Source organism: Ursus americanus, chromosome 1 (genome assembly GCF_024610735.1).
Source record: "Ursus americanus isolate L20-20 chromosome 1, mUrsAme1.1.p, whole genome shotgun sequence".
Classification (NCBI taxonomy): Eukaryota; Metazoa; Chordata; class Mammalia; order Carnivora; family Ursidae; genus Ursus; species Ursus americanus.
Genome location: NC_142127.1, coordinates 98,477,631 through 98,501,787, shown reverse-complemented (window position 1 = coordinate 98,501,787; position 24,157 = coordinate 98,477,631). Strand labels below are relative to the sequence as shown.

Genomic DNA, 24,157 nt, shown 5'->3' with positions numbered 1-24,157 from the left:
TCTGGATAAGATTTTATGATTCTATTTTGAGCACATCATCCCAGCAAAGAGACAAACAAAGGCTTGGGAATTCACACACTGTTAGTAGCTGTGTGACCTTGAGCTATTCACTTACCCTATCTGGTCTCCAGTTTCTTGGGTGTTTTTGTTTTTTTGTTTTGTTTTTTTAAGATTTTTGTTTAATGATTTGAGGGAGAGAGAGCATGAGCACAAGCAGGGGGAAGGGTCAGAGGGAGAGGAAGAAATAGACCCTCGCTGAGCATGGAGCCTGATGTGGGACTCCATCCCAGGACTTCAGGATCATGACCTGAGGGGAAGGCAGACGCTTAACTGACTGAGCCACCCAGGCACCCCTGGTGCACCCTCTGTAAGATAGGGATGGGTAATGAGTGTTTTACCTCACCGGGTGGTTTTGAGACCCAGTGGATATAATGGCTTTGTGAAAAACTACAAACTGCTAAATAAGTGTAATATGTTATCATTAGTTTTAGAAAATTACATTAGCTATTTTGAGGTCATTAGAAACACAGAGCTTCTCACCAGTGGTGGTGATGGGGGGTGACCTTGATGTAAGGTAGGTTGCAGATATGAAGTTACGGCAACTTACATTTTGAAACTCCTGCTAAATTGGTAGTGGAGCTTGGGCCCAATTTCCTTTATTTTTTATTATTATTATTTTTTGCATCAGCATGCTAGATACTTTTTCACCATACCCCCTACTGAATAAATTTGTTAATCATGCTTAGAGAAATTTCTTTACATTTTTATTATTGATAACATGTACCTGTTCTGGTCTGTGGCTCTTATGAAATTGACTTTCTGATGTCAGAGACTACAGTTAAGGGAAAATATTACCAAATCTTGATCTGTTTTCTTTACAGGATTTAGGGGGATTTTTTTGTTTATTTTTATTTATTCTTTAGTTCTTTTAAGTGGGTGGGTGAGGATCTTTCTGAGCAAATAGGATACCAGTTGCCCCTTTATTTTTCCGTTTGCTGAGGTAATTCAATGGACTCAAGTTGAAATAGCAACCTTTTTGTTGCTTTTCCTCTTCACTCATGTTCTTGCTCCTGCCAGCCTGACATGCACTTTTCCTTTATTAAAATCATTTTAGGTTCACTTCAGCTCACCCCTTCCCTATCAACTCCCTCAAAAACTTCTACCCCATGATCTTTCCTTTTTATTTCTTGGTCATCTAAATAAGCTCCATTTTGGGATTATAGTGCTAAATTTGTTGACATATGTTGCTTTTGTTTCCCCGACTGTATTATAGGCTTCCCGAAGTCAAGGATTATCTTGTATCACTGTGTTTTGCATGAAGGTGCACTCATACGCCTGATTGAAAATAATACCCATTTTCCTTCCCACTCCAAACCAGTAATGTTAGCCTAGTCTTGCTGACTACGCAACCAGTCTTCCCGCTTGGAAAGTTTCTTAGCCTCAACAGATTCCTCAAGATGCTATTTGGTTTTGTGATCACAGCCTCTTCATGTCTTCCTGACTGCTGTGCCCACGAGTGCCTGGAAAGGGTGGAAGAGTGAGAAAGCAGTTGATGGATATTTACACAATAAATAGAATCTATAGATTGTTATATAATCCTGGTGCTTGTAGTTCTTAACATGTAATATTAGCTTTACATTTGTGTGTTTTCTTTTAGTTCCTCTGTATAGTTCAAACAGCTGTGATAGAGATTTCTTGAAGGTGTAAACCCCTACCAGTTGTTCTCTATAATCGCTACCTGGTTGGCTAGGTGACTCTGACACACAGTGGGTGCTCACTGTTAGAGTAAATATACTGATGCTGAACCAGTCTCTTGATTTTTAAGTAAAATTTAACTTGGCTAGTGTCCTATATTTTTAACAATGCAGCTCTTTAAATCTAATACCCTAACTTACTGATTTTAGGTTATGGGCAAGAGAAGTTGTTTCCTAGGCTGAGATAAGTCTGCTTCACAGTTCTTCTCTGAGGCCTTTCAGATTTTGGTTGTGATTCTTAAAGTTTCATTAAACTGGATTGGCCAGAAGAAGAAGGAACTTGTCCATTATTCAGACCTACCTGTTTTGTCATGTTGCAGAAGCTATTGGTAATAGTTTTGCAGCTCTGCTTGATTTAAAAAGTCATGTTAGTGGTTTAGAGTGAAAACAAAAACTGCTTGCCACTCTGTTCTTTCATGAGAGAACAGCGTTCATTGTTCAAGTGAACATCTGATTTGAAGGTAGGAGACTTCGGTAGTGGTCTTGACTGTCTTTTCTTTGTGACCTTGGGCGAATAGTTTAACCTTTGTGAGTTTCAAGTGCCTAATCGGAAGTGTGGTTATTGCCACCTAACCTGGATTTAATTGTCATTTGTATGTTAGACACTGTATGTAGGAAATTAGGCTACAAAGCTAGATTGGAACACAGGGCCCTTCCTCACTGGTTCATTGCAGCCTCATTTGTTAACACCCTTCTACCTAGAACATACTTCTGTTACATATATAGACTTGAAAATTTTTGAGGATATGATAGTGTTCCTTAGTTGATTATGAATTCTTTGAAGTCCATCTTCCTCCTTTTTTATCCCTCCAGCACAGTGTCTGGCCTGTATTAAGGAATCTTTGAATGCTTATTAAAGGAACAAGTTTTGTGAGAATAAAATATTGCTGTAGGTGAAAATAATTTGTAATGCTTTAACGTCTTATTTGTTTTGACAGACATTTTGAATCATAGTTGATGCTAAAAAAGATTTTGGGAGTTTTCTTTTTAATCTGTTGGATATGTGTTTTAGAGACTGCAAGTTACTTTAAGTCATGTATTAAAAAATGGGGACAAGCCATTTTATGTTCTTTAATCATCCTTTATTTACATATAATAGTTCAGGCCTTAAATATATTTTGATACGATGCGTGTATTTGTTAAGTACGCAACTGAGTTTTATACATCATTTTTGTTTAGTTTCTTTGTTTCTTTTTTAGAAAGGATATATTTATTTCTATAAATATGATGTTATTACCCATATGTGGATTTTGAAGGCTATTTATAAGCTGAAGTGTCTATCAGCAAGTCTTCAAGACTTGAAGTTACAGCATTTCAATGTGTATTTTAATCAACTTGTTGGCTGTCATAACCAATGAGTTCTACCCTGACTTCAAAACTCCTACTCATTCCACCCGTGGGCAGCATTCTGAATAAATAGATGTACCTTGTGCTGTATCTTCTTAAGGTCAAATTAACTCAATTTGAAGTCCTTATACTGGTAAACATGTGTGATGCCCTGGCAACCCAAAATGAGTTTTTACAGCTAGCCCGTCTGAAATTCACTGTTGAGTTGTAATTTAAGCTGCCTTGTGTCCTTAGAGAGCAGGTTCGTGGAGATCATATGGAGGGCCTCTCCCTCCCCCCTTTTTTTTAATCTTCCTGAAAACCAAGTGCTTGTAGTAGCCTTGTAAATAGTAAATACATGAACATGCTGTAACTTCTGCCATGGCCCCAGTATTTTGTAATCTTGTCTGTTTTGCACCCTTGGCTGCATGCAGTCAGATGGAGCTGCTTGTTCCTCTCTGAACACACTCCAGGAACTTCAGCTTTCTTGCCTGGACTTTGATTGTTTAGTCTGCCTGGATCGACACCCTTCCCTCATCTTGTGTCTCTTGTAGCTGCAGAGACACGCTTCGCTTTTTTCCAGTACGTCCTGTAGTTTTACTCCTCACTTCTCCTTTCCATAACATTTTATTAGTTTTAGTTACTGCTTTCACCATCTGTCTTACATCATTAGTCGCTTACTTCTTCTTAACTAGATCTTTGGCTTCTTGTGATAAAGCGCTCTTTCTCCCATCGCCACGATGGCTGGCACAAGGCTCCTGACCTGCATTATACACGGGAGTCATAGAGTTTGTTTTGGTGACACACTGAGGAACTATATTGTGAAATAATAGTAGCACCGTTTGCCATAGTTGCTGTGAGCTTGCTTATTTTCATTTCTCAGGGTTTGGTAGCTGAGTGTAGGATTTGAGAATATAAATTTTTCAGAATTAAGCTCATGAAAATCCCCATTTAAGGGATTGCTAAGGCACTAGACTATTTTACTGACTTTGTTACCTTAGGTTTAGCATTTGGGAATTATGTTTACTAGCAGGTAAAAATGTATTTATCAATACATATTTATCTAGTGCTTACTGCGTGCCAGGTCTCTGCTGGGAGGAATACAGAAGGTTCTTGTCCTGAGTGCCATGGTTTCATTTCGTTGAAAATCACTTACCTTGTTTGGGGCGCCTGGGTGGCACAGTGGTTAAGCGTCTGCCTTCGGCTCAGGGCGTGATCCCGGCGTTATGGGATCGAGCCCCACATCAGGCTCTTCCGCTATGAGCCTGCTTCTTCCTCTCCCACTCCCCCTGCTTGTGTTCCCTCTTTCGCTGGCTGTCTCTGTCTCTGTCGAATAAATAAAATAAAAGATTTAAAAAAAAAAAAAAAAGAAAATCACTTACCTTGTTGAACTTACTTGGTAACTGTATATAGTATAGTGTTTAGCATAGGGAGGTATCCTGTAGATATTCTAAATGCAGGTTTTCTACATTTAGAAAGCCTGATATGAGAGTCTAAATTAAGAAACTGATAAATTAGGGCGCGAAATTTGGCTTTACTGAATAAATTGTTGGAAGTGCCTTCATTGTGCAAATATTTCCTCAGCAACTGATGCATGTGCATTTCTGGTTCCAAACCTTCTTGAAAAATGCTGAGGAGAAATAGATTTATAAAATGGGATAATAGATTTATAAAATGGGATCTCTTATGTTGAAGAGATGTGGTACTTTATTGTAGGTGAGTTCAAACTGTGACAGAACACAACATTTAACATCGTGCATATTGTTAAGTACAAAGTTGAGTTTTACACAGTGGATACTCGGAAGCTTAGAGATTCAGTCCTAGGCTGAAGTTGACTAGGTTGAGGAAGACTTCATGGAGAGACTTCAAGTCCCTGGACTTGAACTGGCCTCAGTTGTTTGGGTAGAGAGAGAAGAATGGGGAGTTTAAAAAGGTGTAATTGAGGTGAGGGACTAATGGTCAGATAAACTGGCCCTTTGGAGTAGAGGGTCCACATTTATGAAATAGGAAATCAGGCTGTGACGATTGAGGTTCTTAAACGGGAGAAATTAAGAAATTAGATTTAACAAATAGACATGTTGAGTTTATTGTTGATCCCTGAACAGGCAGTGACGACATGAAAAAAGTGTACAGAAATACTTAATTTGTAAATGATCTACAAAGAAAAAGTGCTTTCAGATCTTATTTAGAGCTTAGCTTTCTGTGAAATGGCTCCCCTTTCTAGGACTATATACTCTCGGGGTTATTCTGGTAAGTTTTGAGGTGAAAGAAGCAATGGAGGTAAAACTTCTTGCTTAGTTTCCCTACTTCGTAGTTAGAATACTTCTGTTAAATAAGCAGGAGCTGTCTAAATGACTCCTTTTGCTCCTCTGTTCAGTTCAGTCACAGAGTTCTTCCCCTGTAGTGGAAGCTTGCAGCATTTTGTCTTAACACATTCATCTATTGTTTATTCATTTTTTTTTTAATTCAGAGTACTGTCTGAAAATTAATATAGGATTTTTTGAGTTTCTCAGTAATGTCAGCCCTCTTTATAAAAGAGAAACTTCTGCTAAGTATCTAATGCAGTAAAAAAAGAACACAGTGTTTGAAGAAAAGCAAATTGTGGCTTAAGTATTTACATACTTTTTTTAAAAAAAGGTTTTATTTATTATTTGAGAGAGACAGAGTGAGAGCACAAGTGGGGTGGGGGGCAGAGCGAAAGGGAGAAGCAGGCTCCCTGCTTACAACGCGGGGCCCAGTCCCAGGACCCTGGGATCGTGACCTGAGTTAAAGGCAGACAGACAGCTGAGCCACCCAGGCACCCCTATATACTTTTTTTTTTTTTTTAAGATTTATTTATTTTGAGAGAGAGAGAGCTCGTGAGCACGGAACCTCCAGCAGATTCTGGAGCCCCGAGAGTGGGGAGCTCAATGTGGGGCTCAGTCCCACAACCCCAAGATCATGAACTGAGCCGAAGTCAGATACTTGACTGACTGAGCCACCCAGGCGTCCCAGTATTTATATACTTTTAAAAAGTGCAAGTTAATATTACCTGTGTTTTGGGGTTTTTTGTTTGTTTTTTCTGGGGGGGAGCGGGAAGGGGAGCAGAGGGAGAATGAGAATCTCAAGCAGGCTCCATGCTCAGCAAGGAGCCTGATGCGGGGATCATGAGCCAAAATGAAAAGTTGAATGCTCAACCAACTGAGTCACCCAGGCACCCCAATATTGGCTGTTTAATCAACTTAAATGTCTTAGTAAAATATTTGCCTAACACTCCAGTTGATGTCATAGTAGACTATTTGTTATCCCTCTTACTTTTATAAAAGTTACACAAAACAGGATTTCAAAATTAGGAAATGAGGTTAGCTGGTGGCTGAAGGGAAGCTAAATAGATACAGAGAATACTATTTCATTCAGGGGTCTAGTAGCAATAATATTTAATTTTCTTACAGCAACTTTTGTTTCTAGAGTATTGTAGACATTGCTGATTGCAGTTTGAATTCATCTTATTCCTATGTGAAAATAGAGATGCTAGCAGTTAGTGCACGTTCATGACTTATACCTGTTAAAGCTGTATACACAAAATTTGTGGGGGTTCGAGGACTTTGGAATAAAAACGTTTGTGAAGGCTGTGTGTTTTACTACACTAAGCAACAAGAGTGTCTTTTAATTCAAGGCATTCGTACAGCTTCCTAATTTTTCCTTTATTGAACATGTATTTCCTTGTCTTGTATCCACCTAGGGAGAGCGGCCTAGTCTCAAGGGCATTAGACTTGAAGTCTACCCTCCATTCCAGACCCACAAGCATTTCTGCCTTTCTCCCAGTAGATGGCAACAATTAGGCTGATTTTTGAGAAGCTTTCAGTAGCTCTTAGCTCTGTGATCAGACTAGCTTCCTAATTATTTCTCAACTGTCATTAGGAACTTCGGTGTTAATTTACACATTTTGACCTCAAAATACTTTTCTCAGAAAACTAGACTGTTAATTGCAGAGTTCATTTTTTTTTTTTTTTTTTTTTTTAACCTTACTCTTCAGCCGGTCTTTTGAAAAGTTTGCCCTTCCAGTTGCTCCTATGAGGTAAGACTTGGGGAATTTTCAGCCTTTGGTGTGGCACTGTAAGATAATCTGCTTCTGCCTCTTTGAACCATCTAATATTACTTTTCAGCTGCCTGTATATTAGGCCATGCCATTTATTCTCCAGGTATCTTCTCGTTACACAAACTAAGTATCCTGAAAGGAATCATGGAAGAGATAGTAAACCATTATTTGGGATCTTTGTTGTGGCACTGGTTTTAAGTGATACTCAATTTATAGTTCTTGAATCAGCTAAGGAATCGGTAAACTTAATGTTTGCTGGAATAGCAGTATTTTCTGTTGGACGGACTTTCAACTCAACTCATGCGTTTACTTCCATTCCGCGTGCGTTAGTTCTTGTTACTAAAAAAGAAAAATAAGATGATTCATAATGCACAATTAACTTTTCAGAGTGTCCTATATTTAGAAATACTTAGAACTTTTTGCCGGATGCCTCCTGAGTTTATTTAAATTTTTAATGCGATAGTAAAAGATTTGGGAACTTTCCATATTAAGAGTTTTAAAGTTAGGAATGGCTTCATCTGTAGTTCTTTTAAGGGACATATAGTCAGAGACTTAGTAAAACAATGGTTCTAAAAAAACATTCTGCAATTATGTCTGTTTTACAGTCCAGTATTAGAGTCATGGTCCAGTGGAAGGAATTAGGCTGCTTTCAGCAACTGCTGCATTTATCTTTTAGAGGTGTTGCTTAAATTGCATTAGCAATACTCAGACCTAGAAAAATACTCCTGTAAGGTGTCTGTGCTCTCAGCGTAGGTAGTCTGAGGTTAGCAGTGGACATAGAATTAATGTGTATGAATAATAAGAAAATGGTATGTATTATAAATCTTTTTGAATACTTATTTAAAGCCCTAAGTCAAGATTTAGGATTAGGAAAATATGTAAGATGTGGTCCTTGGCCTTGAGTTTATCGTTTCATTAGGGAAGGAGATAAAGTTGGGAACAAAAGGAACCATAAAGACTCTTAAACTGAATTTTAAGACATTATTCAGATGTCTTATCGGGTGAGTAGCTGTTAGGTAAAAGTATTACTCAGATGTTTCTGAGAATAGTTAAACCTTCATCCATGTATATACTTGATCACATTTAATTCCAAATTCAATTCCTTGTTATCTTTCTGATGTGGCTTTCACTATAAATATGTATAATATAGTCTAACAGTGATGTAGACCAGTCTAGTGGTGTGGGAGATGAATGGGATCAGAATAATAAGAAAAGGCTGAATGAATAATAGCAACAGCAACCAACCCCTATCGAATCCTTCCCTTGGCTCACTGGTACATAGATTAATCTCCACTGTAGGAGGGATGGGAAATGGGGAGGTAGGTGGGCTGGGGATGGATGGGTAAGGGGGTAAGTAGAAGAGAGTTGGACATTCCAGACGAGAAGTGTACTGAGGGTGGATGAGAGTCTGCTTCAGAAGAGGGTAGAATTTTTCAGTGGCCAGGGAGGTACTGAGTAAATAAATACAATCTAGATGCTTTTTTTATTTTCTGTGTTAATTTAAGTGAGTTTTTTGCCCCATAACTTTACGTAGGGAGAATGTACCATAGTCTTCCTATGCTTTAAGTATCACTGGGTTATTCATAACCCCAATTGGAATAACAGGAAATACATAAATACAGTATAATGGAAAATAAGATGAAAGTATGAGCCAGTTAATACCCATGCATACATTTACATGAACATTTTTCTTTTTAAAGTTGGCATTTTTATCATGAAACTTTAGTCAGTTTTCATAAACACTCTTGCTTTTTCATGGCTGTACACATTTATATATTTTGCAGGCAGTGCCCTATACAAAGGATATGGGCCTTGAAGCCAGAAACTCTGATTTAAACAAGATCCTCCCTGTTCTGTGTATGTGATCTTGGATAAGTCATTTACCCTCTGAGGCTTAGTTTTCTTTTGTATAAAATGGGTTGGTGTTAGGATCTTAACATAAGTAGCATAAGTAGTGTATCCTTGAATGGTAGCTGCAGCTGTTTTTATTTATAATGATGAAGAAAAAAATGTATATTAATTTGGATGGTTTAGAGGAAGGCTTATACACTGCCATCCAGAACCGAGGTCAGCAAACTTTTTTTTACAAGGCGCCAGACAGCAAATATTTTTGGCTTTGTGGATCATGTAGTCTCTGTTGTGTTGTAATTAATTGGCTGTTGCGGGGCAAAAGCAGCCATTGCCTTTCTTTTAATAAAACTTTATTTACAAAAGAAGTGGTGGTGCAGATTTGGCCTGTCTGCCATAGTTTGCCAACTCCTGCTCCAGAGTCTGACATGCTGCCTTTCCTTGGTTCATAGGAATTGGAAATGACATCTATATGTCTTAAAAGATACTGTGATAATGTCTAAATGATAAAGGAATTTGGTATAAGTGGCTAAGAGCAAAGACTGGGAGGATTTAATTTAAACCCTGGCTGTGATAAAATTAACTTTGTGACCTCGGGTCAGTCACTTTATTTTGGCTTCAGTTTGTGCATCTGTGAAATGGGAATGATAGTGATACCTATTTTAGGTTTGTTGTGAGGATTAAATTGGTTACTACGTAAAACTTTAAAACAGTGTTTGGTAAAGGATAAGTGCTTCTTGGCGTTATTATTGTTAACTATTCTTTTTGAGAGGAAGCTTTTCCTTTCCTTTGTTGATAGTCTATCTAAAAAGATAGGTTTGAGGAGATGGATTTCTCTGATAACATCTTGGAATTCCCTGAGTGGTAGAGTTGAAGGGTTGAAGGAGCTCATTTGACAGTATGGGTGGACTCATCAGCAGGATGAATTTGGGTTCTGGTTTCCTGGTGGTTTGGTCCTGGCCAAATTATTAAGGTGTAAAGTATAGAAAAATTGTACTTTATAGAATTCTTTTGAGTTTTTAGTGAGAGAGAAGTGCTTAGCACGGTGCCTTGTTCTCTGTGAGGTGATCAAATGGTAGTTGCTATGTTACAATTTTTTTGATTAGGGTATTGGCTCCTAGAAGGAGTTTAATAGTAGCTTTTATTCTATAGAAAAGAACCATATAATAGTTCTTTTTAAATGACTTATTTTCACAGTTGCTATAAATGTATGAAATTACAGTTAACAGTGTGTGAATTTATTGTTTTTCAGACGTCATAATTTAGGTGTTAGTAAATGTAATGGACAAAAAATGAAACAAGAAGAAACCAGAGAGGGAGACAAACCATAAGAGACTCTTAATCTCAGGAAACAAACAAAGGGTTGCTGGAGTGGAGGGGGGTGGGAGGGATGGAGTGGCTGGGTGATGGACATTGCGGAGGGTGTGAGTGCTGTGTGTTGTGTAAGACTGATGAATCACAAACCTGTACCCCTGAAACAAATAATACATCACATGTTAATAATAACAAAAATTAAAAATTAAAATAAATAAAATGGTACTTTAAAGATTGAATGGAAAAATATCTCTGACCTGGACTAACGTGAAGTGTTTTGAAAAGGTTTTGGGGAAAGTATATTTGATCCAGGTACAGAGGTTCTATCATTGCTAATTATAGCCCTTTTGACTACAAATAATTTCAGTATAATGTGTGATATGGCTTAAGTTTTTTTTATATAACTTCAGAAATAAAAATGTTATTAAAGTAGTATAAAGAATATCCCATATTTCCTTTATCCAGTTCTAAGGTCATGTTTTTTTATTGTTAGAGGATACATCTGTTTTCTCTTTTAAAAGATTTTTTTAGGGGTGCTTGGGTGGCTCAGTCAGTTAAGCATCCGCCTTTGGCTCAGGTCATGATCCCAGAGTCCTGGGATCCAGGCCCGTGTTGGGCTCCCTGCTGAGCAGGAAGCCTACTTCTCCCTCTCTCTCTCTGCCTGCCGCTCTTCCTGCTTGTGCTCTTTCTCTCCCTCTCTGTCTGTCAAATAAATAAATAAAATCTAAAAAAGTTTTTTTAATCAATAAAAAGCTTAAAAACACGCAACTTTTTTTTTAAAAGAAATACACGTAAAATCTGCTGAAAAAAGGTCAATGCAGTAAACACATTTTTTTTTCATGTGGCTACTTTTCAGAGTATTGCGAATGCGTTTTGTGCTTGACTCTAGGCCATCATTAGTGAGCATTATTATTGGCAGTTGGACAGTCCGAAATGGCCTGCTTTTTAAGTGAATTAGTTGCTTTGTATAGTGAGTGAGCCTTGCCCTTTCCTTACTGGTTGGTGGGCTTGTATGTTGAGGTACTCTGTGTCCCACCCTGCTTCCCCCAGCTTTTAATGTGTTGAGTTGCAAAACTGCTAGAATTGAGCATTAAGCAGGTAAGTTCTGAGCGAAGGCTTGCATCCCATGGCTTTAAGAACGTGATAATTCTAGTAGCTTAAAGATACTTTAAAAAGTGTATTCTCAGCACTTTTCTCCTTAGTTGAGGGGATCAATAAGGCCTTTTAAGAAGATACTTTAAACCTCTTGTTTCTGAAAATAGTAAAATAAGTGAGAGCCTTATTCTGCAACAAGTGAGGGCCTGTTGTGTGCCCGGCAGACATACTGTACAAAACTTTGGACCTCAACTTTCAACATACAATCTCTTTTTTCTTCCTAAATGCCCTGTCTGCCTTTGCCTGCTGTTCCTTAGTGATGACTCCTACTGTCTGTACTTTTGCCTTCTTGAAGAGTCTTAGGTAAGTGGACTTAAACATAAAACAAACAAACAAATCTCGTTTTAAAGGGTAGTTTTAGATTCATTAAAAAAAAGTTGCAGAGATGGTTACCTTGTACTCCTTACCCAGTTTTCCTTTTGCTAAGGTCTTAAGATTAGTATATTTTTGATTCAGCTAATGAACCAGTATTGATACATTATTACTCCCTATACATTATTTGGATTTCCTTAGTTTTCTTCACCTAGTGCCTTTCTGTTCCAGGATCTCATCCAGTGTGCCACATTACATTTAGTGAGCATCTTTTAATTTTTGATTTATTTCTGATAATAAAGTACAGACTAAGTGATAGTTAAAACTTGAATAAAGAAAAACATAAAGAGAAAATTAAGAACCGATCTGTAATCTCTACCTGATACAACTAGTACAGACGTTTCTGTGTTTTCTTCTAGCTTTTGTTTTAATAAAAATGCGTCCATATTATGTTTTTCTGCATATTATTGTATGATGAACATTTTCCTATTTTGTTACTCTTTTTTGTTTGCTTTATATTTACTCTACCATAATTTATTTAACCTAATTCTTTTGTCAGGTTTTTAAAGAACTATTGTTAATGCTACAAGGAATAGCTTTGTATCTAAAACCAAGTTTTAATTTTTTGTGTTATTTTTTATTTTTTTAGAGAGTGCACGTGCTGATCAGCGGGGTGGGAGGGGCAGAGAGAGAATCCTAAGCAGACCCCTGCTCAGCGAGGAGCCTTTCAGGGCTCAGTCTCATGACCCTGAGACCACAACCCAAGATGAAATCAAGAGTCTGACACCTAACTGGCTGAGCCACTCCCTAAAGCCAGGTTTTTAAATGAGGGATCTCTGTCTCTTATCTTTGTATTAACTTGGAAAACGTTCTTGTGTGTGTGAGAGAGAGATGTGTGTGTGCTCATAGCATTTGGTCAAAGAATCAGAATGCTCCATACGACTCCTGTCTGTCCTGGCTCTTGCCCACCGCTCTGACGTGAGCTCTTCTTTCACCTGTTAGTGGCTCTCCCTGTTGCCTGGAATGCTCTTCCAGATCTTACATATCTGTCTCCTCATGCATGAGGTCTTGGCTCAGATATTACCCCTCAAAGAGGCCTTTCTTGGCTACCTTATCCATAATAACTCCTTTTTCTGATAGGAACATTTTCCCTGCAAATAATAGAAAACTTGACTAACTGGACCTTAAACAGATCAGGGTTTATTTTTCCTCATACAACGTGGTTCAGATACACAGTGGTTCCCGCAAGGCTCACGCTCTGTGTTTCTGCTCTGCCGCTCTCAGCAAGTGGTTCTCCTAGATAACCAGATAGCTCTGTCATGGCTTGAAGTCTTTCATTCCATCACATTTGAGGCAGGAAGGCAAAGATGGGACCTTTTTTTTTTTTTTTTAAAGTAAGCCCTTTGCCCAGTGTTGGGTTTGAATTCACAACCCCAAGATCAAGAGTTGCATGCTCTACTGCCTGAGCTACCCGGGTGCCCCATGGGGCCTTTTTTTTTTTCTTTTTTTAAATACAGAAAGCAAAAGTATTCCTGAAGGATGCTTAGCATACCTCACCATACCTCTTATTTGGGGAGAGCTAGGGCATACCTCTGGCAAAAATAAGAGTAATGGTGTCATATGAATATAAGTTTAAGCCACTGGCTTTTAAATGCTTTTGATCTTCAATCCGTAATAAGAAGTGCCCTCCTTTGCTTTACCAGTGTATGTGTAGAAATGTGTACGTAACTGAAGTAAATGTCAGACAGTACTTAAGCATTAAGCAGGCTGCTATTCTCTATTTCATTTAAAACTTATGACCTTTTAAGTCCAAGAATTCTTAACCTTTTCTTGTGGTATGGACCCTTTCACAGTCTTAAGCTGTGGACTCCTCAAAATAATTTTAAATTCCTACAATAATTGCATAAGACAAAACCCCCAATACATCAAATATTGAAATCTAGTTCTTAAACTGTTAAATTAGTATGCTGTAATATGTAATACTTATTTCTTTATTAGGACTTTTAATAACATGATCTAGCAGCTGTTCAAAGCAGTGAGGGGTGTAAATGATATTTTGAGGTATCTGCAACAATTGTAATGTGATAGGATAATATCTGTGATTTCTCTTGGTACAAAGCCAAAGGTACTGCCAATAATGCTGTGGTTTGTTGCCTATTCAGGATAGAAGGAAATGTTAAATTTCAGTTAGAGGTTAGTGAAATTATTTTTTTCAATCCAAGTTCATGAACTCCTGACTGTGAACCCCTGGTCTAAATTGATTTCAAGGCCCTAATCTTAAGTTTGAGAAAAAATACTGGCTTTGGCCCAATCATGACTCATCCCTTAGGGCCAGGGAGTAGCCTCCTTCCTCAGAGGTGAAGGGCTTTGTACCCCCTATAAGGCAGGATTCTTTTAGCAGGGAAGAGTGTGGAATAGATGGAATTTGGGTAGGGATTGTTATCTTCTGCCTTCTCCTGTCTGTAGTCCCCCCTCCTTTATTCTCTCTACCAATTGCTTAATTTTCCTCCCAGTACTATCCAGTGTTGTTAGTTAGGTAAATACCGCTGGGGAGAGACTACTCTTTGGTAAGTAATTGAGTAGCTGAGTAAGACCTGGCACTCCCATATCCCAACAGGTCTTGGCTTTAGTGTCCCCTCATTCTTCCCTCCCTTCCAAAAAACCAGTGCGACCCTTGTAAAGGCTTAAATGTGAGGAAATGTAGGTAAAGGTACTGCTTTGAAGTGCTCTACACGGAGGAGGTGCTTCTCCTGGTGGACTGGTGTAAAATGACTTGTGTCCATGCGGTTCCCCACCGGAGCAGAGAGATTTTTTCTTAATTTGTACATGAGGAATAAAAGAATTACTCAGTAAAGAGTTCTAGTCTGAGGACATTAATGTAAACCTCCCTGGAGTTAACAGTATGGCCCCACCCCCACCTTCATTTTTAAATGTTTTTATCTTTCACTTCAGGGCAATCTGCTTTTCCTTCAGCAGGCATTTTTTTCTTTTCCTTTTTAAAGTGGGTCGCGCCAAAACTGATTAATGCAAATTCTTGAAGCACTGGTTGTTATAGTTTTGGATTTTTTGTCTTGTTTTGCTTTAACTTGGGTAGTTAACTACAGTTCATTTTAAAGTTTCCTTAAAGCAATATTTCTGACTTAAAAGACACATCAGTGCCTTTTGCACAGTTGGACTGCAAACATCTGTTGATTGAATACATTTTTACAAGTCTACATATCTAGAATATCTGCCCCTCAGTCTTAAGGTTATGTTAAAGTTTTGATAGAAAGTAAACTAGTGCTTCCATTTGGATCACTGGACCTTCTGAGTCCTAGAGGAACTTCTTTTGGAACAGATAAGTGATATTATCCATGTTGGATTTAATTATTCTTGTTTGCTTTAGAAAAAGTTAATAAATGCTTAAGTTGATCCAACATTAGGTATTGTGGAGTATTGTTGTTAGTTCTATGTAAATACTTTTGGTTTTCATTTTATTTTTATATTTAACAACATTGTTGGGAAACAAGAAAAAGTTATTGACTTTCTAACCAGTGTAAGGACTATGAAGTGGAAAAGGCATCATTACTTTATTAGAATAGAGAATAGGAAGATGGGTAAGTAGTGAAGAAATTGGATTATCAGTCAGGTTTAGTAAATGCATTAAAAAATATGTTCCATTCTACGTAGGAGTCTTTTCATTCTTAACAAATGATGATTATTTGTCTTTAAAATGTCACTTGGTTTATAGTACCTTTCAGTACCGGTTGGGAAGAGTCTGGCGTGTTACATTTTATTTGTTGACATATTTGAAGATCTAAAAGCAGCAGCTTTAGAATTTTCCTTTTTATGCAATACTTTGGAAGGCAGGAAACACTTTCAAAGCAAAACAGAATTTTTTTAAGCAGCTCTATCCAGATATGTAATTCCTATGCCATACAATTCACCCATTTAAAATCCACAGCGTTTTTAATATATTCACAGAGTTGTGCAACCATCGCCACGGTCTAATTTCAGAACATTTCGATGCTCCAAAATAAGCCCTGTACTCATTGGATTCTGTAAACTTCTAGGTTAAGTTTTAGAAATGACAATTCAGATGTGATGTGCTGTCTTTCTGTTAGTTAAAATCATACTAATTAAAAAACAAACAAACTAGCCTTACCCATTTTGTAGAATGGGACTACAGACGGAAACTACTTGGTACTTGGATTTATCCTCCAAGGGGGGTTCATCCCTTTTGATAATTTTTCTACTTGAAATTATTATTTGAATATAAACAGCCTGTTAACTAGAAACTATGCATATTTATTGACTGTAACAGTGTCACTTGGACAAGGCTGGTTAGGAAACTGTTCTTGGAAGATGCCAAATTTACTTCAGAACCAAACTCAAGAGTGCTGCTCCTACCTGGTAGCGAGCAGTTTGTCAGTTCTTTTTGATATTTCCAGGTAGAAGTCCAACTAACAGGTAAAAATTGAATTTTTGATTGGCTTCTACAAACTTCCATTCATTTTCTTACTATTTAGAAGTTTATACAAGATGTTTTGAAAGACATCAGCACTTTCTACATTACTGTCTTTGATATGCAGTTTGGTTGGCAGAGTTTAGGTGTGAATTAGGTCTTTGGTATTTCTTTTGTCATTTCAGTTGTTGGGGTGTTTTCAGATTTCCCTCTTAGACTCCTCTCTGGCTGTTTCTTGTTCATTTATTCGTTCATTCAATTACGTTTCCAGGCCTCTCTGAAGCTGTCTCTCTGAAATGCTGTCTTCCTGCCCCCCTCTCTTCTGGGCACATACCTGTTTATCAGTAAGAATTTTCATATCTCCACACTCTGAGAAGTGTATGGCCTCCCCTAAGGAAGGCTTGGGTTGTTCTTCTGTAATAGGTGCATCCACTAGTAGTAAGTCGGTTTTCATTCTAGTTTTTTGTCCACAGTTTGGTCTTTCGTTGGTCTGAGCTTCCCAGAGTTCCTTTGAGTCTTGCATGCATCCTACCAGAGATTCTAACGTCATTACTATCTGCTCACCTCACTTCCTTTAAAAGAGGACTAGGGCTAGCTGATGTCTCAGCACAAAACGATATCTTCCTTAACCCTTTTGCCAGTTCTGGTTTATTCTTACTGGTGATTCTTCTTTTCCAGAACAAATGCAACGGTCCTGTCTTATGTTTTGGCATTGCTTCCTCTTTCTACCTCTCCTCTAGTTTTGGCTATTTTTCTTATTACTTGTGGGCAAAAAATGACTGCACATAGAAATTTGGTGGCTGTGGTTTCGTTCAGTTCTCTTTCTCTTGCTTTTACTGCTACTACAAGTTGGTACTTGTATTAGATGTTTTTCATCTCAGTATTTTTCTTCTTTAAATTTTAATAAAGGATGGGAAAGAAAGGTACTAAATTTTATGATTTTTTAAATGATTTCTTGATAATTGATTTTAGTGTATTCAGCAATGCTTTTTGGTACAGTTTTTAGAGTGGTATCTTACTTTAGTGGTACCTTATGTGTTATCACTTAATGTTGTGTTTTTTTCACTTAGGGTTATATATAGCATATAACAAGTCGAAAGTTACAAACTGGGTTTGATGCATATGAATTTATATTTTAAAAAAAAGATTTATGTATTTCTCTTAGAGAGTGAGTTATCGAGAGAGCAGGGGTGGGGTGGGGTAGAGGGAAAGAATCCCAAGCAGACTCCCTGCTGAGCATGGGTCCCAATGTGGGGCTTGATCTCACGACCCTGAGACCACAACCCAAGCCAAAATCAAGAGTCAGCCGCTGAATTGATTGAGCCACCCAGGAGCCCCTGAATTTATACTTTTAAAAGGCATCATAAAAGAAAATTGGTCTGAGAGGAGACTGGAGTTCTAATCTGATTTCAATTTTAGATACTTGAGCATTGATGAATTTCTTTTGAATCTCTTCTGTTAGATAGGAGTAATATTTGTTCTTGCTATAACTCTGGGAGTGTTAAGATTAAAGAGAGAGACATACGTTACAAGTATACAAGGTACTCATATAGAACAATAGTATACAAAAACTTTATAGTTTTGTCTTTGTTATCGGAGAAAATGGTGAATCTCCATGAATGAGTCAGACTTAAAAGAACATCTGAATTTGGAGGCATAAAAAGTAAACTAGGACTTAAAAGATTTTTTTTTTAAGATTTATTTATTTATTTATTTGACAGAGAGAGAGAGAGAGACAGCCAACGAGAGAGGGAACACAAGCAGGGGGAGTGGGAGAGGAAGAAGCAGGATCCCAGCGGAAGAGCCCGATGTGGGGCTCGATCCCAGGACTCTGGGATCACGCCCTGAGCCGAAGGCAGACGCTTAACGACTGAGCCACCCAGGAGTCCCTAAAGTAAAGATTTTATTAATTTATTTGTCAGAGAGAGAGAGAGGGCGCACATGCACAAGCAGGGCAAGTGGCAAGCAGAGCAGGCAGAGGGAGAAGCAGGCTCCCCGCTGAGCAAGGAGCCGAATGCGAGACTCCATCCCAGGACCCCTGTGATCATAATCTGAGCTGAAGGCAGATGCTTAACCAACTGAGCCACCCAAGTGTCGCCCCCCCCCTCCCATTTTTTAAGATTTTATTTAAAAAGTAAACTGGGGCTTAAAAAAAATTCAGGGGCGCCTGGGTGGCTCAGTCGTTAAGCGTCTGCCTTTGGCTCATCAGGCTCCTCCCCTGGGAGACTGCTTCTTCCTCTCCCACTCCCCCTGCTTGTGTTCCCTCTCTCGCTGGCTGTCTCTCTCTCTGTCAAATAAATAAATAAAATCTGTAAGAAAAAAAAATTCAGCACTGTGTCACCTAGAGTTACTACTTGAGATCAGCTACCCATGTTTGTCTATTGAAATCTTTTAAGAATGGAATGAGGAAGCTGAGCCTCAGGAGCAATTAACTGTGAAACCAATAGCGCAGATATTCTTACCTGTTGTCTCTACTCTGGGTGTGTCTGCTTTACCTCTCTCAAGACTGCTTCCTAATGTGGCTGTCTTAAACATAATACTAGACTTTATCATTAACCATCTAGGTACTCAATCTGAGTACCTTGGGGAAGGACTCTGAGTGGTTCAGCATAGAGCATTTACAGAGTCCTGAACCCTTGTTAACTTGTGGTAGGTGTTGTGGGATACAGGGGCTTGTCATGTAGTATGTTAACAGCTTCTATAAGAATCTGTGAGACTACATTGAATAGAGAGAGAAAAAGATGAACCATGGCTGTCTAGTACATGTATCCCCTTGTAGTATTTAATGACATATCTAAATTTGCAAAGTACTGTGGAGGTCTTCAGAGTTGTAATATGCAGAAGCATCGAGATTTAAGGGAATATTTTTAAAAACTCGAATACACAAGATTTCAGGTGAACTTTAGTGGGGGCAAGTGCAAGGTAATGAATCAGAGAAAAATCGATCTAAACCTTGCCAGTGGATAATGAACTTCGAGTTAATTGCCATTTGACTAGTAAAAGTATTTAGATACTGCTCTGGAAGTGTGCTTACTTTCCCACTGTGGGATATTCTAGTCCTATTTTTGCTATTGATTTCTATTCATTTGTATTCATTGTGGTCAAAGAATATGCTCTGTGTGATTTCAGTTCTTTGAATTTGTTGGTTTACTGTATGAGGCCCAGTGTATGGATAGTTTCTGTCAGTATTCTATCTGTGCTTGAAAAGAATGTCATTTGCAGTGTTATATTTGTCCCCATTAAGTCTATTGATCGTATTATTGTTCACATCCGTATCCAAACTAATTTAGTCTTTGGTTGTCTTGTTAATATCAGTTACTGAGAAAGGTGTTTTAACATTCTGGATTTGTGTATTTTTCAGTTTTTGTTTTAAGGTTTTAAGAGCTGATGAAGAATTGCTATCTTCCTGGGGCACTTGAGTGGTTCAGTTGGTTGAGTGTCCAACTCTTGTTTTGGTCAGGTCATGATCTCAGGTCTTGGGATCTAGCCCCGAGTTGGGCTCTGTGCTCAACAGGGAGTCTACTCGAGATTCTCTCCTTCTCCTGCTCCTCCCCTGCTCATTCTCTCCCTCTTCTCTCTCAAATAAATAAATAAATAAATAATTCTTTACGAAAAAGGGAATTTCTATCTTCCTGAATTGAATCTTTTATCATTATGAAGGAACTATTTTTTAAAAAATTATTTACTTTTACTTTATTTTTTTAAAGTAAGCTCTATACCCAGTGTGGGGCTTGAACTCATGGCCCCGAGATCAAGAATCACATGCACAGATTGAGCCAGCCAGGTGCCCCCTGAAGAAACCATTTTTTATCTCTAGTGATGTCTTTTTAAAACTTGTAATGTCAGTTTTTTAACACTAATAAACTACGCCAGCTTTTTTTGTCTAGTGTTTGCATGATATTTTCTAACTTCTTACTTCATTTCTCTATCCTGGTGTTTTAGATCTGTCTCTTCTAGTTGAAATGTTTTGAAAGTCCAACCAGAGATTGAATTTTACCATGTTATTTTCTAATTTGTTGCCCTCATTTGAATTTATTGTTTTTAATAGATGTATGATGCTAGTCTTTGGTTACTTTAGAAACTAAAATAGTATATCTAACAAGGTGTATAATGAACTGGTACCTTCACTTGCAGAAAACACAAAGACCTCAGAATAGTAACTCAGTTTACCAAGCTCCTGTTGGCTTTAAGATATTGTTGTCATTTTACTTTAATCCGTTTTTAAAACTTTAGATAGTATAATTTCATAGAATTAGTGTTCGTTTACATTTTTCTGTTTGTCACCCTTATTTATTCTTGCATCTCGGTAACTATATCAGGGTCATTTTCTTTTTATTGCTGGTGGAAAAACTCGGTTTTTAATCTGGCAAAAGCTTAATTCTTTTTTTAAATAACTATTTATTTGTGAGGAGGGGGGAAAGAGGGGCATAGGAGAGAGAATCATAAGCAGGCTCCACTCCCAGGGTGGAGTCCGACGTGAGACTTGATCCCCGACCCTGAAATCATGACCTGAATGGAAACCAAGAGTTGTGTGCTTAACTGACTGAGCAACTCTGGGGCCCCAAAAGCTTAATTCTTTAAAGATAATTTCATTTGGTATAGAATTCTCAATTGGCATGTATCTTTAGTGTGCTGAAGAAAATAAAATTCCACTGTCTTCTGGCTTCCATTGTTTCTTTCAAGAGGTCAGCTGACAGTCTGTAAAAAGTAATTCCCTCCTTTCCCTTGTGCTGTAAGATTTTCACTGTCTTTGGTATTTTGTTTCATTACATATTTTCATTATGGCATGTCTAGGTAAATGTCTTTATATTTATCTTGTTTAATCATTTGGGCTTCCTGAATTTAAGGGTTGGTATCTTTTCACCAATGCCAGAAAATTCCAAGCCAATAAATGTTTAGATATGCCTCACCATGTCTTTGTTCTTGTACTTCTGAAATTGTGACTAAACATATGTTTGAACATTTTACTTTTATCCTTATTATATCTTCTTTATTTTTAATCTTTTGGCTTCTATGCTGCATTCTGTGTAATTTATATCTTAATGCTTTGCCTAACTTTCTGCCAGACCTGTCTGTTGAGTTTTATTTTTATTTGCATATTAGAAATTCTTTTTGGTTCTCTTTCAAATCTGTCCCTTTGAATAGTTTTTTTTTGGTTACCTTTAGTTTTTTCAGTTTTGGCCTTCGTATCTTTAAACAGAGAGCATTTTGTTTAAGATTTGTCTGATAACTCATCTGAAATCTGTGTGACTGTTTCTGTTGTTTGTTTTTGCAAATCCTTGTTCACAGTACCTTGTTTACTTACGTGTACTCTGTGGTGTTCACTGTCTGTAGTTTATTTGTAGAGGCTTCCTGAAGCCTGGAATAGAGAAGATGTGCTTTGCTTCTGTCAGGGATATAGGTACACTAAGACTTTGCTACCCAAAGTGTAGCCCTTGGGCTGGCAAGGGAGCTTGTTAGAAATGCAGCATTTCATGCCCGTACCTGTATTTTAATAAGAATCTGTATTTTATTTTTATTTATTTATTTATCTATTTATTTATTTATTTTATTTATTTGTTTTTTAAAGATTTTATTTATTTATGTGACAGAGAGACAGCCAGAGAGAGAGGGAACACAAGCAGGGGGAGTGGGAGAGGAAGAAGCAGGCTCCCAGCGGAGGAGCCCGATGTGGGACTCGATCCCAGAACGCCGGGATCACGCCCTGAGCCGAAGGCAGACGCTTAACGACTGCGCTACCCAGGCACCCCTATTTATTTATTTTTTTTAAAGATTTTATTTATTTATTTGACAGAGACAGCCAGTGAGAGAGGGAACACAAGCAGGGGGAGTGGGAGAGGAAGAAGCAGGCTCCCAGCGGAGGAGCCTAATGCGGGGCTCGATCCCAGAATGCCGGGATCATGCCCTGAGCCAAAGGCAGACGCTTAACGACTGAGCCACCCAGGCGCCCCAAGAATCTGTATTTTAATGAGATCCCCAGGCCACTCTCAGGCAGGCTGAATATTGAACAGCCCTGCATTAAAAAATTGACAAGATTGGGAAAATTCTGGTTTCAGGTTTCTTGGATTATTCAGATTATTGAAATTTCAGATTATTCAGAAGATACTAGAAATCTTGTAAATTCATGTACAGATTTTCAGATACACGTTTTTTTAATTTTCTTTTTATCTCCCTCGATGACTCCTTCTGTCCTCACTGCTTAGCAGCAAGGTGATTTAGCAGTTGGGTGGGATGGGGATAGGCATATATCCGGTCATCTCAGTCCTCAAGGTATAGCCCAGAGTGGTGTTTTTTATTTTGTTTTGTTTTGTTTTAATTATAAAGACTAAAATTTGAAATAAGATTAGGTTCCTGTAGTTTGGGTTTGGAGAGTCAAGTGGGAAAATCTTTATAAAGAAGTGATCAACATCATTAATAAGGAAATAAAATTCAAACAGTGAGATACCACTACACATCCATGAGAGTGGCTCACTTTTAAAAGACTGATAACACCGTGTGTTGACAAGGTCATGGAGCAACAGGAATTCAAATACTTATTGGTAGGAGTGTAAAGTATAGCTGCTTCGGGAAAGGTCTGATGGTTCCTTTAGAAGTTAATCATAAAGGATGATCTAGAGATCCTACTCTTAGTATTTATTTAAGAGAAATGAAAGCATATGTTCATTGAAAGACTTGTAGAAGAGTGTTTGTAGCAGCTTTATTCATAATGGCCCAAACCTAGAAACAGTCCATGTGCCCATCAACAGAAGAATGGATAAACAAAGTGATCTAATCCCCTGGGGGAATGCTCCTCGGCAGTACATACTGATGCACTCAGCCACATGAGTGAATCTCAGGATATACTGAATCAGAGAAGCTTTGTACAGGAGTACACATTCTGTGGTTCAATTTACAGGAAATTGTATAAGAGGTAAAACTGATCTCTGGTGAGAAAAATTAGAATGGTGGTTTTTAGAGTTGGGAGAAGTGCAGGATTGATTGGCTAGGAGCGCAAAGAAACTTTCTTGGGTGATACTCTAGCTTGATAAGGGTTTAGGCTACACATTTATTTAGGACTTAGGTGTATACATTTGACAGTTCATTAACTTTATACTTAAGATTTGTACATTTCATTGTATGTAAATTTAACTGAAAACTTGAAACAAAATTTGCACCCTAGTTAATGATACACACAAAGTATAATGATGTCTGCAGCTTACTTTGAAATGCTTCAAAAATAGGATGGCTGTTTGGCAGACAGGGATGGATCAGTGAATAGATAGGAGATCAGCAGACTGCTACTCCTGAAAGCTTAGGTGATGGAATTGTGGGTATTTATTGAGCAGTTCTCAAGTTTTTGTATTTTGAAAATTTCATAATTGTTGGGGAGAAGAAGGTAGTGAGAAGTGAAAAAGATTACAATGAGTTCAGGAAGGGAATTGGATTTGTGCAACTAGCCCTTTTTTACACATTTTCAATTTGTATTTGTGCCATTTTAAGAGCAGTAACTATTCTTTTGATTTAAAAATGGCTTTTAATTTTTTGATTTAATCATTTTATTTCAGCCGAGAAAATTTTGTTTAGGCTAGAAAGCATGAGAACCACTGGTCCATAACTACTTCAGCATGCCGAAGACTCTTGTAACTCACCATCATTGCTGTGTGTCTCCACTTACATATATGTAAAAGATCCAGTGCTCAGTTTAGAAGAAGGGCTTTTGTTCATATAGTTTTTTGGTCCACATGGGCTAGTTTCACTTTGTTTTCATTGTATTCCATGTTTACATGTTATTTACGTGTTCTTGCTTAAGGTGCTATCAGTCAGTACTTGAGATTTATTAGCAGGATGCTGAAGTGCGGACTGCCTGAAGTGGAGGCGTTTTGTCTTTTGCTCGAATGGAGTGGTATGGGTAGCTGTTGAGCACCACTGCGCATAAGTGGGAGAAGT

General features: G+C 38.0%; 1 protein-coding gene across 16 annotated transcripts in view; it reads left to right on the top strand.

The window, feature by feature from the left end:
* Positions 1-24,157, top strand: part of TRIP12 (thyroid hormone receptor interactor 12) — a 140,259-nt gene that overhangs the window by 3,756 nt on the left and 112,346 nt on the right. Inside the window, exon 2 of one of the 16 annotated variants that reach the window (XM_087864137.1) lies at positions 11,733-11,778. The exons of the other annotated variants lie outside the window; for them this stretch is intronic. The gene's annotated coding sequence lies outside the window, so the exon portion shown is untranslated. The remainder of the gene's footprint in view (positions 1-11,732; positions 11,779-24,157) is intronic. 16 annotated transcript variants of the gene reach the window in all.